The sequence below is a fragment of the Periplaneta americana genome, chromosome 9 (genome assembly GCF_040183065.1).
Source record: "Periplaneta americana isolate PAMFEO1 chromosome 9, P.americana_PAMFEO1_priV1, whole genome shotgun sequence".
Classification (NCBI taxonomy): domain Eukaryota; kingdom Metazoa; phylum Arthropoda; class Insecta; order Blattodea; family Blattidae; genus Periplaneta; species Periplaneta americana.
The window spans coordinates 62707772-62722001 of record NC_091125.1 but is presented as its reverse complement, the minus strand read 5'-3'; the positions used below and the strand labels follow the sequence as shown (position 1 = coordinate 62722001).

At 34.4% G+C, this 14230-nt stretch overlaps 1 protein-coding gene across 4 annotated transcripts in view; it reads left to right on the top strand.

Moving 5' to 3' along the window:
• LOC138706004 (uncharacterized) overlaps window positions 1-14230 on the top strand; it is an 843117-nt gene that overhangs the window by 406056 nt on the left and 422831 nt on the right. For all 4 annotated transcript variants that reach the window (XM_069834880.1, XM_069834875.1, XM_069834881.1 and 1 more), the window contains exon 3: window positions 4224-4305. The gene's annotated coding sequence lies outside the window, so the exon portion shown is untranslated. The remainder of the gene's footprint in view (window positions 1-4223; window positions 4306-14230) is intronic.

Sequence of the window (14230 nt, the reverse complement as noted above, 5' to 3'; positions counted from 1 at the left end):
AATATTGTTTGTAAACTCCTAAAATTTGTTGGCGGAATTTCATAATTAATGGAAAAATTCCAGAACGGCGAAAGATGACGTTAAAATGTTATACATTCACACCTCTTAATAATCCTATTTCACATTTCACGTTCTTGCGCTTTCTCTTCTCCAGAAGAATACACTTCAGAATTTGTCGATCGAATTTTGTGACAATCTGTTTATACATTTAAATTTATGAATTAATTCGGATAATGAATATACTAAATTTTCGACGGAATTCTTCTTTTGTCATCTTGCGTTAATGAAACACAAAATGAAACAAATAACTAGATAATTATATCATTTTATCACTGTCACAAAGATGAACCGTAATTTCGAACCAGTTCCACCTCTTACTGCATACAAAATATATGGTCGTACGTCTAGCTATATGTAATTAACTTTATTTTACTATTCTATGTACAGTTACATTAATAAGTCATTGTGCAAATTATTCATTTGTTACTGGACATACGCGTCGTTCTCGGTTATCGAGTAGCTAGATATTTTCATTTTTTACGTACATGAGTTCCGCTCGCTGTAACTAGACCGAGGATGATGGATTGTTTAAGGGCGATAAAAATTGCTAGCATGACTTCCTGCTGAAGGCAAGTAAGGCGAAAGGCCCATTTCATGGATTTAGGGCACGTAAAATGACAATGTCTGTGAACGATGGGTTTCGAGAAAAAATGCCACTATTTCTCTTCTACATAAAAATTCAGCTATGGGTCTATTAGTGACTACATTTTTATATTATCTTGTGAGTAGAGGAATGAATTCTATACTTTAATTGCTCTTTCCTCAGAAATGAAATTATCCCTTTTGCCATATCAGCAGTCAAGGAAGATATTCATCGGCCGTTGCTGGAAGTATTAGCAACCATCATTTTATCAATGTCAGATAAGCAAATGCTGAGTCAAGACCTGCGTTACCCCCTTGTACTTAATTTACTGCATGTTAGCCCTTAATCATATGTTCAATTATATACAATTTACTTTCTCTGTTTTGTATACAGATAGATTAATATATCACTGTATATAACTGAATTGTTAGCCATATATTCTCCTGCACGCATGTTCCTGAGCTGGCCCAAATTAAGTGCATTAATTTCAGTTTGTAAGGATAATTATAATAATTGGTAGTCTTCTGAAAAGACTAATAAACAAAATTCATTTGGAGGTATAAAAATTTCACATAAGGTTATGCTCGTGAAGGAAAAAAAATGATGATAATGAATTTTAGGCCCTATGAGTTCATAAAACTTCTGTTTTAATGTTTGAGACCTAAATTTATATATATTTTTTTCATTTCCAATTTTATTTGTTAGGTAGCTAACCCGTCTGAATATGGACAATGAATCTCCTTCTGGACTCTTGTACCTGAAAAAATGACAACATTCATATCGACGGTGGACAACCTCATTGCTACTACGGATTGAATATGAGATATAGATCAAGATGATGAATGGTAGTATTACATTTTAACTTGATTGAGAAGTGATCAACAATTTCTTTACAAAATCTTTCCATTCAGGGCATAATTCTTTTACCAGCTGTAAATCTACGACACGGTGAAGGCCCGCTGGTGAAGTATCGTTGAATTAAATGAATGGGGATAAAATGAGGGGAAAATCATCTAAATGTACACAAGCGCGCGTCCTCACGACGGAATTTGACTATGCAAAGAAACTGTGAACTCCAAGTCTGGAGATCATTTGTCTCTGTTGTCACCATTTCATTGAAGAAATCTAACAACTCAGTTTTCAACTTTTGAAAAAATTATCTGAAATGTAAGAGTACAAAATACAGAAGTATTATTATCACCTTGTGAATTATGTTATGTACACAGTTATGGGAATTTTGAGGTCTGACGTGGTCAAAACTTCCATCCTTCTGGAATATATTTACAGATTACTGGAAAATAAATAGTAACCGTTCCATGTTACAGGGATTTTATTTTATATCTTCTCAAACGATCATTCTGTATATCAAATAGATCTGGATTGTATTCCAATAATTATAAATTAATGTTTATCAGAATAAGTCTATTACCTACTTTTAAAGTACAGAATTGCAGCTTGCTGTGGTATTAGGCCGAATTCGAAATTTGCAAACGCATTTATGACGGAAGAAACAGAAAATTAATAATAACCTAATATTCAGAAATGAAACTGCAAGTTCAAGAGCGATTACATAACTCCAAAGCCATATTTCAGATACTCGTGATAAAATAGATTGAAAGTATGAATAGAAACAACAAATTTTCTACTTAAATGTAGACAAAAGGAAAAGAGAACATTATAATTTATGTGACATTTAGTGTGATTGGAAAACTTGGTAGCTGTCTGATTACTAGCCAGATATGGCGGAGAAGAACTTTCTTGGTTGAATGATTCTTCACATCGGAGATCCTGGTTGAAATCTCGGCTAAGTGACATGCTTTCTCGAAGTATTACAGTTACTTCTGTCATTATTCCAACAATTGAGAAGTTGGTAGCAATAATGGTGTGGGACAGCAAAAGAAGGTTTAGAAGTCCACTTGTCAAAGTTTTGTTACAATCGTGATTTGTAATATGAATTTTATGTATTAATGCAGAAATTTTAACATTAAATCTTAATATGTTTCTCAATCTCAGCTATAAAAGGCGAACATCCCTCTTAGGTGTTGAATAATTTCGTGAAATAAAAGTTTCTCACGTCCTTCGTGCAGGAAAGTCATGTTATTGTTATACGGGCTTTGTTTTATCACACATCTTTAATGAAAAGTACTGTTTATAAAGAAAATAATATATACACATATATAGTTCTATATGTAATGCTATTTTCGTCCTTCAGTGCTACTTATTGTACTTGCAATTGAAATATGTTACTGAGACTTTTCTTTTTCGTTTCTCTGTCAGTTTCCCTTCCTCCTTATCTTCAAAATTATTTTCTTCCTGCTCCATTTTACTTTAGTAAGGAAAGGAAACTGATAAAGAAACCAAACCAATGGCACTGTCAGTGAACACAATAATTAAATAACGTCCAAACATGATTTCCTGAAGTAAAAGCTATTACCAATCAACAATGAAATCTGACAATGTTGTCAAGTTTCATCGACGTATAGATGTGAAATGTATTAATGTAAGCATTCACATTAGCTGAGTTACAAAATAAAAATGGCTTCAACTCCTCAATTTTACAATATCACCACGCCATTCATTCGTAAGGAGATCTTTGTCGTGCTAGTCAGCACTATAGCATATGCATACAGAGTGGAAGTGATATAACAGTGCAGATTGAAGGGAGAAATAGAATACATTAAAATAAATGAAAGAAACTTATGTGTTTTGTAGTTAAGTGCACGGTTATTTAGAACATTAGGCTGAAAGTCTGCGTGGTTTGATAACAGCGCAACGCCGACTCACCTGCGAATACACACACAAACTCAGATCTGAGTAGCATCATTCCGTCTCTTAGTCACTGTAGTAGGATTGTCAGACTTCCTAATGGCAGGAAATTACGATAGTGTTAATCTTTTTGTTCGCCGTTGTGGCTGTGTGGATAGCGTCCGCGTTTCCCAAGCAAGCGGTCTATAGTGAAGAATGGAAGGAATTTATCTTTCGTCCGCGGGACTGGGTATTTGTGCGTCGTGTTGTCATTGTCCTGTGTTGTCTCTGTGGTGGTCCTGCGTCATGCTGATACCATGGCCACGGAGGTCCGTAAATGTGAGATTTCTAATGTAGGATCCAAAGAATCTTCCATCTGCAATGGTGTGTAAGTCGGAAAAAGGAGAGCTTAAACAGAGAAAGGAAGAAAGGAAAGTTAATCTATTTATTTAATTTTTAAGAAAACTGTCCATTTAATTTAAAAACTGCAAAGGGATAAATCATTCATTATCAGTTTCTCATTGGTTATTACAGTACAAATCAAAATCGTATGGATAGAATTTATTGAGTAAAGCAGTATTAACGTTTAGGGGAAAATTATTTTCTTTTTCTGAGAAGAGTATTCATGTGTACTAATATGGTATCGGAATTTTTGTAGTACTCTGTCCAAGGAAAAATAAATTGCTAAATCTGCACAGATCCACCCTGTATTACTTCCACTCTGTATAGTAGAGATTTCACATCTCGCCTTTCACTTGAAAAAAAGTAGATTGATTAGACATATTAATTGCCTTAGTAGGATTTGTAAATTATTTTTTGTTTCTTTTGTTTTCAGTTTGAGATTTTAATGACATCAGCGTCGTCGTTCTGAGCGCTACTTAGGCGGAGGTCTCACTTTAAAACCCATCAGCACTGAGGTAGGTAGAAAGTCATCACGTAGAGTGCAGTAGTGTAACATTTTTTATGAGGTAGCTTAACCTGCCTGCCACATATAAGGTGTATGGGAGAAATGAAACATGCATTAGGTTATCAAGTTTTCTGAATACATAAAATATTATCCCACAACTTTCAGTATTTATGTTCGATATAACATGACCTCAATATTTCTCATAACAGTAAAGATATAGTTGTTTGATGTTTCTGGTTGAGAGATATGACTGTCATCTTGCTCAAATATTCCGTTCAAGCACCTAGTTAATTTGTTTTTCAGTGCTGGTTTCAAGGAAAGAGCCATTGTTTTAATTTCTCTCATCCACGATGTAATTTTTACTACAATTAGATATTAATTGAAATACAACTGTGGTAATTAGCCTAATAGAATAACATAGTCGCCCGTTTTACAATTGACAAGTCATCTGATGCATTACTGCTATCAGTTAAACCTCTTATTGGCTGACAATTAGGAAGGAGGAGGTGAATAGTATATTGTGTCACTCTTTAAGATTGACGCATCCGCAGACCAACGGGGTTTACTAAGTTATTCCCCTATAATAATGTAATATTTTGTTAATTTATCGACTACAAAATGTACAGTCTCTTAAAAAAGTAAGTCAATGAAACCATTAATACATCTTGATTACACAACTTTTAACACTGTATCACTTCGGAATATGTATGGTAAGACTTTCCTGTGTTAAATTTCAACGTAACTCGTTAACAATACCACAGGAACAAACTCTCACAGGAAATAGGACAAGTGGCGCCAAGACCAACAACGACCAGTTCTGAAGATGACCCATAAATAGGTCGAAACATGTTAACGAAGTACGTTGAAATTTAACACAGGAAAATCTTAGCATAAATATTCCTAAGAAACCATTAAATTTGAAGTTGTATTCGAGTTACCCAATATTAAGTGAATTTCATGTTACGAAAATTAATATCTTGCCATTAAGTACTATCTTTATATATTTTATTTTCGCTGTTCCTAAAGTGCATGTTATTCGATGATTTATAAATGCAATGTTTTAGATCCACCAGTAATAAACCTCTCAAAACTACCATTTATCCAACGTCTCCACTATGCCACATCAATATTTCATATATAAACTTATTCCTTATATTCACATTACTATTACTAGGAACAACGCGTATTTATTTACAGTTTTGATTCTTTAGTTACTCGACACTGTAACTGCTAATGATTTCACAGAATGTTAGTTCGCAGTTAGTGGAGAACGGTTGGGACTGCTTTAATATTATTATTCTTACAAAATTTAGAATTGTCAAAATTATAACAGATATTTTCAAAATATACATTCTATTTCATAAACCTGGTCTTCATTATAGCTCAAGAAGTTGACTTTGTGTTCAAATTTATCAGGATATAAGTTTACTGAATTCTAGGACAAAGGAAAATTACGTTCTTCCTTGAGGAACTGTAATTATGCTCATTTTCTTACATTACCCTAAACGGCGTTCTTCTTAGTCGTCCATACCACTACGACATTAAGGCTGCTATTCATAGACATTTCGCTAGCCCGCACTACGAGCGTGCTAAACTAGCTCCGGCTATCGACTGATTACTTGCACAGGATTCATAACATATCATATCGCTAACACTGGTTTATGAACACGAAAAACGTTAGTTCGCTGATCATCCACCGGAAACCCGCGCTAAGGATGTCTATGAATACGGTCCTAAGAAACAAGTGAACGACCTCATCGAAAGAACTACATTACTATTGTCATTTCCTAAATCAAACGTCTTACTGATTTTCGTGTTTCACTTTTCAGATTACAAAAATTGAATATGCTTATCGGCAACCAAGTGACATCACCTGAATATTTGCGAATATTCCTTGACATATAAAGCCTGGATTTTTATAGAAAAAATAATGCACATTTGTGCAAATATTTACTGAAGTATACATAATAGATATAAAATCTTAATCCATAAACGAATTTAGTTATAGCTTTTACTGCTGTAGTGTGTAATGAAGATCAATTTGAGATTTTTATTGGTGAAAAGCATGTGATAAGATAGGATAAGCGAATAAAAACATCATTATTGATTTTAAAGGTGACTGTGATCTAAGAGCAATGATCAATTTTATATTGAAACTCGCTGTACGACTTCATTGTTAACTATAAAAATCATTATATGCAAAATAAATTGTAAAGAATCCTGAACTTTGCTAAGAAGTTTAGAATAATTTATGTTATACGGAAAGATCAGAAATTGACATCGAGAAAGTCTAAGCTACATGTCTACTAACGAAATGTAAATTACCGTAGTTATAGAAGTGATCTCAGACTTTATTTCTTTGTAGATCTACCTCTTTCACTTCGTTTATTGCTTTGTTCATTTGAGTCTAGCGCGATCTCATTAAAATACCTTCAAAGACATCTGCACTCTCGTGGAAGAGTTTAAGTATGTAGTTCAAAACCGCACAATTCAATAATCATGGTCAAAAGCCACATACTTGCGATGGGACAAAACCGAATGCTATTAACTGCAGAAACTCGCACACGTCCTTCAACTTCACAACCGAAAACCGCACAGTGCAAAGCGGGAGGAGAATTTTTGAAACGTAGATTTCGAAAATCCTGCACACATGGCTGTCGAAAAGCCTTCTGCAGATGTGGAAATTTAGGTCTGTCGAGTTTACTTGATACAGCCATTGTTCCGCGAAAACCAAAGACAGACAATTAAAAAAAAAACTTATACCGGAACACGCAACGAAATTTTATTGGGAAATGGTTAAAATGTTTTTGATATGTCATTTTTGTCTACAAATGACATTAATGAACCTCTGTCAGAGCTCATCTTTATTTGTCCATCTATTGCTTAGCATTCAGCGACTTTATTTCAGGGCCGTACCTATTTAAGTCTGAACGTGATTTGTGCTCAAATTTCTTCTTCGTTGTAGGCTCGACCACCAGAAAACACCCATAGAACCACTAATGACGTTTAGAATTTTGTAAAGAAGTCGATAAAATTCCTTATAAAGTGAGTTCTTCCTACTCATTAACGTTCTAAAACAAATTAAGATTAAGAAAAATCTCCGAAATCTTTCTTTCGGGGGGTACAGTGCTATTAGGAGGCATCAGAATAATTAAACAAATATTTCTATTGAAGACATAAGTACCATGCAATTCTACTAGCAGATATTTTATGTAGGTACTGCTTTCAATCATCTTCTCTTTCTGGTCGTATTCTTAAAATGTTCTGTTTTGGTCATGGAATTCAATGTATAAAATGTGTAGTTTGACTTGTATCTTTTTATATAATAAAAATCAGAGTGTGTGATTTTAACTTTTACCTTGCTCCGGGTTTTAACCAGCAGTAACACCTGTATATAAATCAAGTGTAGGCTAATTGGGATGAATAACAACTGGAAATTGTTTCATAAAAATTTACTGTAGGCTAATACATACAAGTAAATCTTGTTTTATATTGCACTAGTTTTGCTAGATAGTTTCATGTAGCTACTGTAATTAAATAAATAATTACTACAGTAAAGTTACTTCTTCATTTTATTTATTTATTGTTTTACTATCTGATCTTCCAAGGCTTGCGTATCACAGAAGAACACACAATTTACAATAATGGTTGTACATAAATGAGGACATGAAAAAATATATAGGTAAAAATTTAAGATAAAAATACAGATTTTCAATCACAGATATATAATTAAACAATTATGTGAAGTGTTTACCATATAGGTCATTTTTTAATATGGCAACTGAGTATTTAATTATAATGGACAATTTCGTCTTGAATATCTTTGCATAATTTATATTTCCCTTTCCGAGTCACAGAAAATTTAGGGACTGTTCCTCAGGACCCAACAGCAGACCTGTCACTGTGATACTCTGGACGTCGTATTTGTTACGGAAGTAAGGTATTGTTAACTCGTATTTCTTTTTTTCTCTTTATCAACATTCATAGGTTGTGCTTTAGACTGTTCAAAGCATATTGTAGGGTCGATGATCTCTGCTACAGATTTTTTCCTATTGGTGGCGATGATGTCAATCCTCCGTACACTATCTTGATCAGCCAAACAATGAACTTCTTCGTAAACTTCCAAACCTTTGTTTCGGAGAGCAGCAGCAAGAAGGGAACGAATGATGTTATGTCGTTTTATTCTTAAGATTTCTCCCTGAGGATACTTCCCAAGCACATGAGTTAGGGATTCAAACTCACTACAGTGCCTCCAGTGGGATGTGCCCGTGGAACGTCCTGAAACAGCTCGAACTGGCGCTAACATGGCTGTCATTTTTGTCATATCTCTCCACTCTGAACTGGAAGACCTTGCTTTTTAATAATCCAAGCAGATGGTATTTCTGAAAATAATTCAAAACCTTTTCCTTTATGAGGATGTGAATAGCACTCATTATATTCGTTCTCCTTCATTTGACGAACATTCAAATTCTTCAAGGACTGATCTAATTTCAGTTCATTAAGACAGCGATTTTCAGTGTTTCTAAAATCTCTAATTACATTGACATGAGTATCACACGAATATTCTAATGATTTGTTGGTATTTAGCTGTTGTAGATAGGTCTCCCAGGAAACTCGTAAAACTGATAGGCCTAAACCCTTATTCTTGTGACTGATGTGACGCATGCTGTTAGGTTTGTCGCGTTGAAGCTGCAGAATGTATAAATATAGGACTACTAGACTCTGTTTTGTATAACTACAAAAGTAAAACTAATTACTATGGTAACTATTAAGATAAACTATCATTTACTGTATTTTTTACTCGGTTTTGCGGAATGATATTAGTATATTTTAATGTAATTAGTTACTCTGCTTTAATTAAATGCTATTTTTTTATTGAACTCTATAGCTGAATAAATTTTAGTAGGGTCAGTATATGAAAATACCAACACAGACAACAACGTCTCTTATTTCTGCCAGTTTTTCTTGTTTTTTATGTCTGAGAAGCAGATATTTGCCGAATAAAATATCCTTGTTTTCTAATAGTAATTGTAAGAATCTTAATTCCTTCAAAACTGTATTGTTCTTGGAAGTAATTTTTCAGAATTAACACCAACCATGGCCTTTTATGCTTCTCATATGTCAGCCTACTAAATACCGGTAGTCTCTAGAGTAAAAATGTTTATTATGTTAAAAAAAAACATTATGAAACACAAAAATGAACATTAATACAATTCTGATTTACTGTAGTAAGCTACTAGAGCTTTTGCTATAATTTTATGAAACAGGATCATGATTATCTTGCTATGGTGAATGTACGACAGGGAACATATCGGAGGAAGACATTCTAGAGGTTTTTATCGTTTGCAAAAATCCATCGCTCTCGGCAGAGTTTGGACCTATGAACCTGTACGGTGGCAAGTATAGCAACCACTACTGAACCGAGGTAGTTGATGGTGGTAGCTGTGATGAATATGTGATTGCATTCTGTTTGTAAGTTTTCCTAACGCATTTTTCATTCGAAAAGCTTGTGGAGGGAAATGTGAGCCGATAAGAGGGAGCCACATTATTGGTTTTTAGATGGAACTGACGAAGTGATGTTGAGACGGGGCTACGTGTACGCGAGAGAAGAGCGACGTTCTTAGCAGTTAGAATCCATTTTCTTGATTTGTGCTACTTTAGAGGAGTGACTACTTTAACACTATCCATATAATTAGCTCAGTATAAGAAATAGAAGCTAGGATATATAGTGTATAGTAGCCTATATACAAAGTTTTAATTAGTTAGCTATGTCTCCATGCCATTAGGTTCAGGATTCAATAACCTTCAGATAACGTGAAATTTTATAGAAGATAGTCTTATCTGAATATTACGGTTTACTTTCATAATTAAGTCAGTTTTCAGATACTGAATTAATACTATTTCGGTAGTGACGGTAAATACACATTATGCAGATAAGTAAACAATAAATATCATAAAAAATCTGTAAATAAATAAATACGCAAATAAATAAATACATACATAAATACACATTTAAAGGCATATATAAATAAGTACATAAATGCATAAATAAGTAAATAAATAAATGAATAAAAATAAATAAATAAAAAATAGATAAATAGAAAATTAATTAATTAATTAATTAAAAGAAATAAACAAATAAACAAATAAATAAATAAAGTGACGAAGGAATGAATGAATTAATTAATTAATGAAGAGAAGGAACGACTAAAGTATTCACACCTCCAGGTGTAGACAAATAATTGAGTAAATATACAAACTAAATAATGTCTATGAATGACTCATTGACTCACTCACTGATTTAATTATTAATCAATTAATCAACAAGACGGTATAAAAGGAAAGCCAATTCATTAGTGGTTTTGTTCATGATTTCTTTCGCAAAGTTCATGTATATTTTAAAGCTATTGCTAACTGTGGTCGCCAATTGTCCTATGTTCTGGAAACGCCGTGTCCATTGTGCCCCTTACTTTGCAGTTAAACTTTTTAACAGCAAGTTCTCTTATTATGGCTTTTTTATTACATGTATTTTATACAATAATTCCTATTGCTCTCAAAAATTTTATTTCGGAAGTTAGAAGTATTTTTGTGTGCCACAGACCCGTACAGTAGAATTTGAACTGTCTTGTATAAAGTAGTCCTTAATGTTCATGTACTGATATTTAATAACACCTTAACATCGCTAATTAAATTCAGGTTTGATGTATTTGCAAAATTCAAACAATGTTATACGGCGTCAATTTTTCTTTTCTTCCGTTAGATTCTATAAGCTTTGATAATGTAATTCATGTGCTTTGAAATTCACCGAATCAAACAAGTAGTCTTGAAACTAGATTTGCGACTACTTATCATGCAGTGCGTTTATTGAGAACGTAAGCAGATCTGAATCGAACAGTTTAAAATATTCTTAAATACGGAAAACATTTTTTCTATAATTTGAGTTATTTCGATCACTCAGTTAAATCAACAGTACTTAACGTGAAGAAAAAGAATAATAAGAATAAAACAGGTAAACTCGTATATTCACTCATTTATTCATTCATTAACAGATTTCTGTCCATGAGCAGGTCTTTCACTGCAAACTGAGCATTCTCCAATTTTGCCACTTTTACGCCTTCCTGATGATGTCCGCATTCGATCCACATATCTTAATGTTGTCTACAATATTCTTATATCTTCTTCTTCTCCTCCGAACTTTTCTGCCTTTCACTATTCTTCAATAGGTAGTTTCTTCTTAGCCAGTGACATAGTGAATTTCCTTTTCTTTTTCTAATCAGTTTGAATATTATTCTTTCTTCACCCTCTCTTTCTATCACAGCTTCATTCCCTATTCTGTACCTCTGCAAATTCATATATTTAACCTACTGTAATTTATGAATGTAACTTATACATGTACATATATAATATAGGTATAAACCTTTCTTTTTGCTTGTAAGATGTGGGAATGTCGTAAGAATGGAAAATTATAAAATTAATTCTGTAATATTCGGTAGAAAATGGTTTAAACGTGACTGAGATCAAAGCACATATAGATTAATCTACATAAAGATTTTTTTGTCCTACAGAATATATCTGTTATGGTAACAATGGTTATTAAAAGAGAAAAAATTGTTCTAGTGCCGGGGATCGAACCCGGATCCTTGGTTTTATACACCAAGTGCTCTAACCACTGAGCTACGCCGAAGTTCAATCCACAGCACCGGATCGAATCCCTCTCCTCTAGTGTTTTTTCCTTTATGTCCTGTCTCCATATACGAGTATTAAGTCAACTGCCATTATACAAGGAGCGCACTCAATTGAGTGACTTGGTGGCCAAGATTCCGTAGTATTATGCACTATTGGGCGAAGAATCTACGTAAAGATTAATTTTTTTATTCTACAGAATATATCTGTTACGGTAACAATGGTTATTCGAGGGATTCGATCCGGTACTGTGGATTGAACTTCGCGTAGCTCAGTGGTTAGAGCACTTGATACGTAGAATTAAGACTCGGGTTCGATCCCCGGCGCCAGAACGAATTTTTCTCCTCTAATAACCATTGTTACCATAACAGATATATTCTGTAGAAGAAAGAATAACCTTTACCGAGATGCTTCGCCCAACAATGCATAATACTGTGGAATCCCGGCCCCCAAGTCAATTGAGTGCTCTCCTTGTATAATGGCAGTTGACTTAATGGTCGTATATGTCAACATATATGTCGAACTTGAAGTCAGACCACAAAGGGGAAAAAAAAACTAGAGGAGAGGGATTCGATCCGGTGCTGTGGATTGAACTTCGGCGTAGCTCAGTGGGTAGAGCACTTGGTACGTAGAACCAAGGACCCGGGTTCGATCCCCGGCGCCGGAGCGAATTTTTATCCTCTAATAAACATATAGATGAAGTTTTGGGAAAATCTGCTTTCTCATATTCGACCACAATGAAGTGGCAATGTTCTTCAAACAAGGTCGAGAAAGTTTGAAAGACGAAACTCATAATAGGCGTCCATTAACCGCAATCAATCCGAAAACCATCGACAAGTTACGATATAGTGTTGACCAACTGCTGTTGGAACTGCATGAAGTTGCTTGTAATATTGGCAGCTCCGTTAACCCCGAATATACAGGGCATTTCAACATTATTACGACGATAAAAACACATTCTATCTGCATACATTACCAGCGATTGTTTTTCCGCTGGAAAACAATGGAACATATCCTAAAGTTTATTTCTGAATAAGTGCAGTGGTGCATAATTCTATCGTCAGACGACGGGAAATAGTTGTGAAAAATCATTTTGCACAGTACAATTTCATGCGAGAAATCACTGTTGAATGGGCAGCATCAGTTTGGTACACTATTTCATAAAAAAAACTACCAGCAAAGAACTCTCAGATAACATTGATCAACAACATCTACGGTGACCCCCAAGGTCACCAAACCATTGATGAGAACATGTTGTAACGTAATTAGGTTACCACATTGACGTTTGCAGATTAACGAGGGGAGCTCACATGCAGCCAGGTTCATGTTACCCATTCACGATTGAAATTGGAGAGTTCGTTATCATTTTATTTTGTTATAGTTCGTTAGCGATATAAGTAATATTCAAGTTGTCATTTGTATTCTCTTATCGTTCTTTAGAGATATATAAATAATATTCAATTTATCATTTCTATTCTGTTATCATTTTTAGCGATATAAATAATACAAATTTAATGTTAGGTTCAGAACAATACAGTTGCATAATACTAGTGTTAGTTGTTTCTTATTATATTATTACATTATACTATCTTGTAACACAATGAAATGAAAAGGAGTGACGAGGATTTGAACCTGAGACGTTGACATCTAAATTGTGACGTTCTTCCGACTGAGCTACATGGACTAAAGTAAAGAGGCATATGCGGAAAAATTGGCCCAATCCCCCTCCAAGACGTCCTGATGATTTGTGGAAGCTCGTCCAGGATGCCTGGGATGCCTTGACTGAGAACAGTCGCTATTTGAAAAGACTAGTCGATCCCATGTCCACTCGACAGCAAGATGTGATCTAAATGGGAGGACGATGGACTAAATATTGAATCTTGGCTTTTTTATTTGCTTTTTTTTTTACTTTCAATTGTTTGAATTTTGTAAGGCAGACACCAGTAAGTTGTTTCTATTTACGCCACGAAAGCTATTTTTGTTGAGACTGAAATCTCTCTTTCTTTCCATTTGCAGCCATAATGTCATAATAAATAATGATAAAGTCATGGCATAATACAGTCATGAACCTGATGTTAAGCCACCGGTGTGGCTCACTCAGCTAATGCGCTTGCCTGCCGGTCTGAAGTTACGTTCGGACGCGGTTTCGATCCCCGCTTGGGCTGATTACCTGGTTGGGTTTTTTCGAGGTTTTCCCCAACCGTAATGTGAATGCAAGGTAATCTATGGCGAATCTTCGGTCTCGTCTCGCC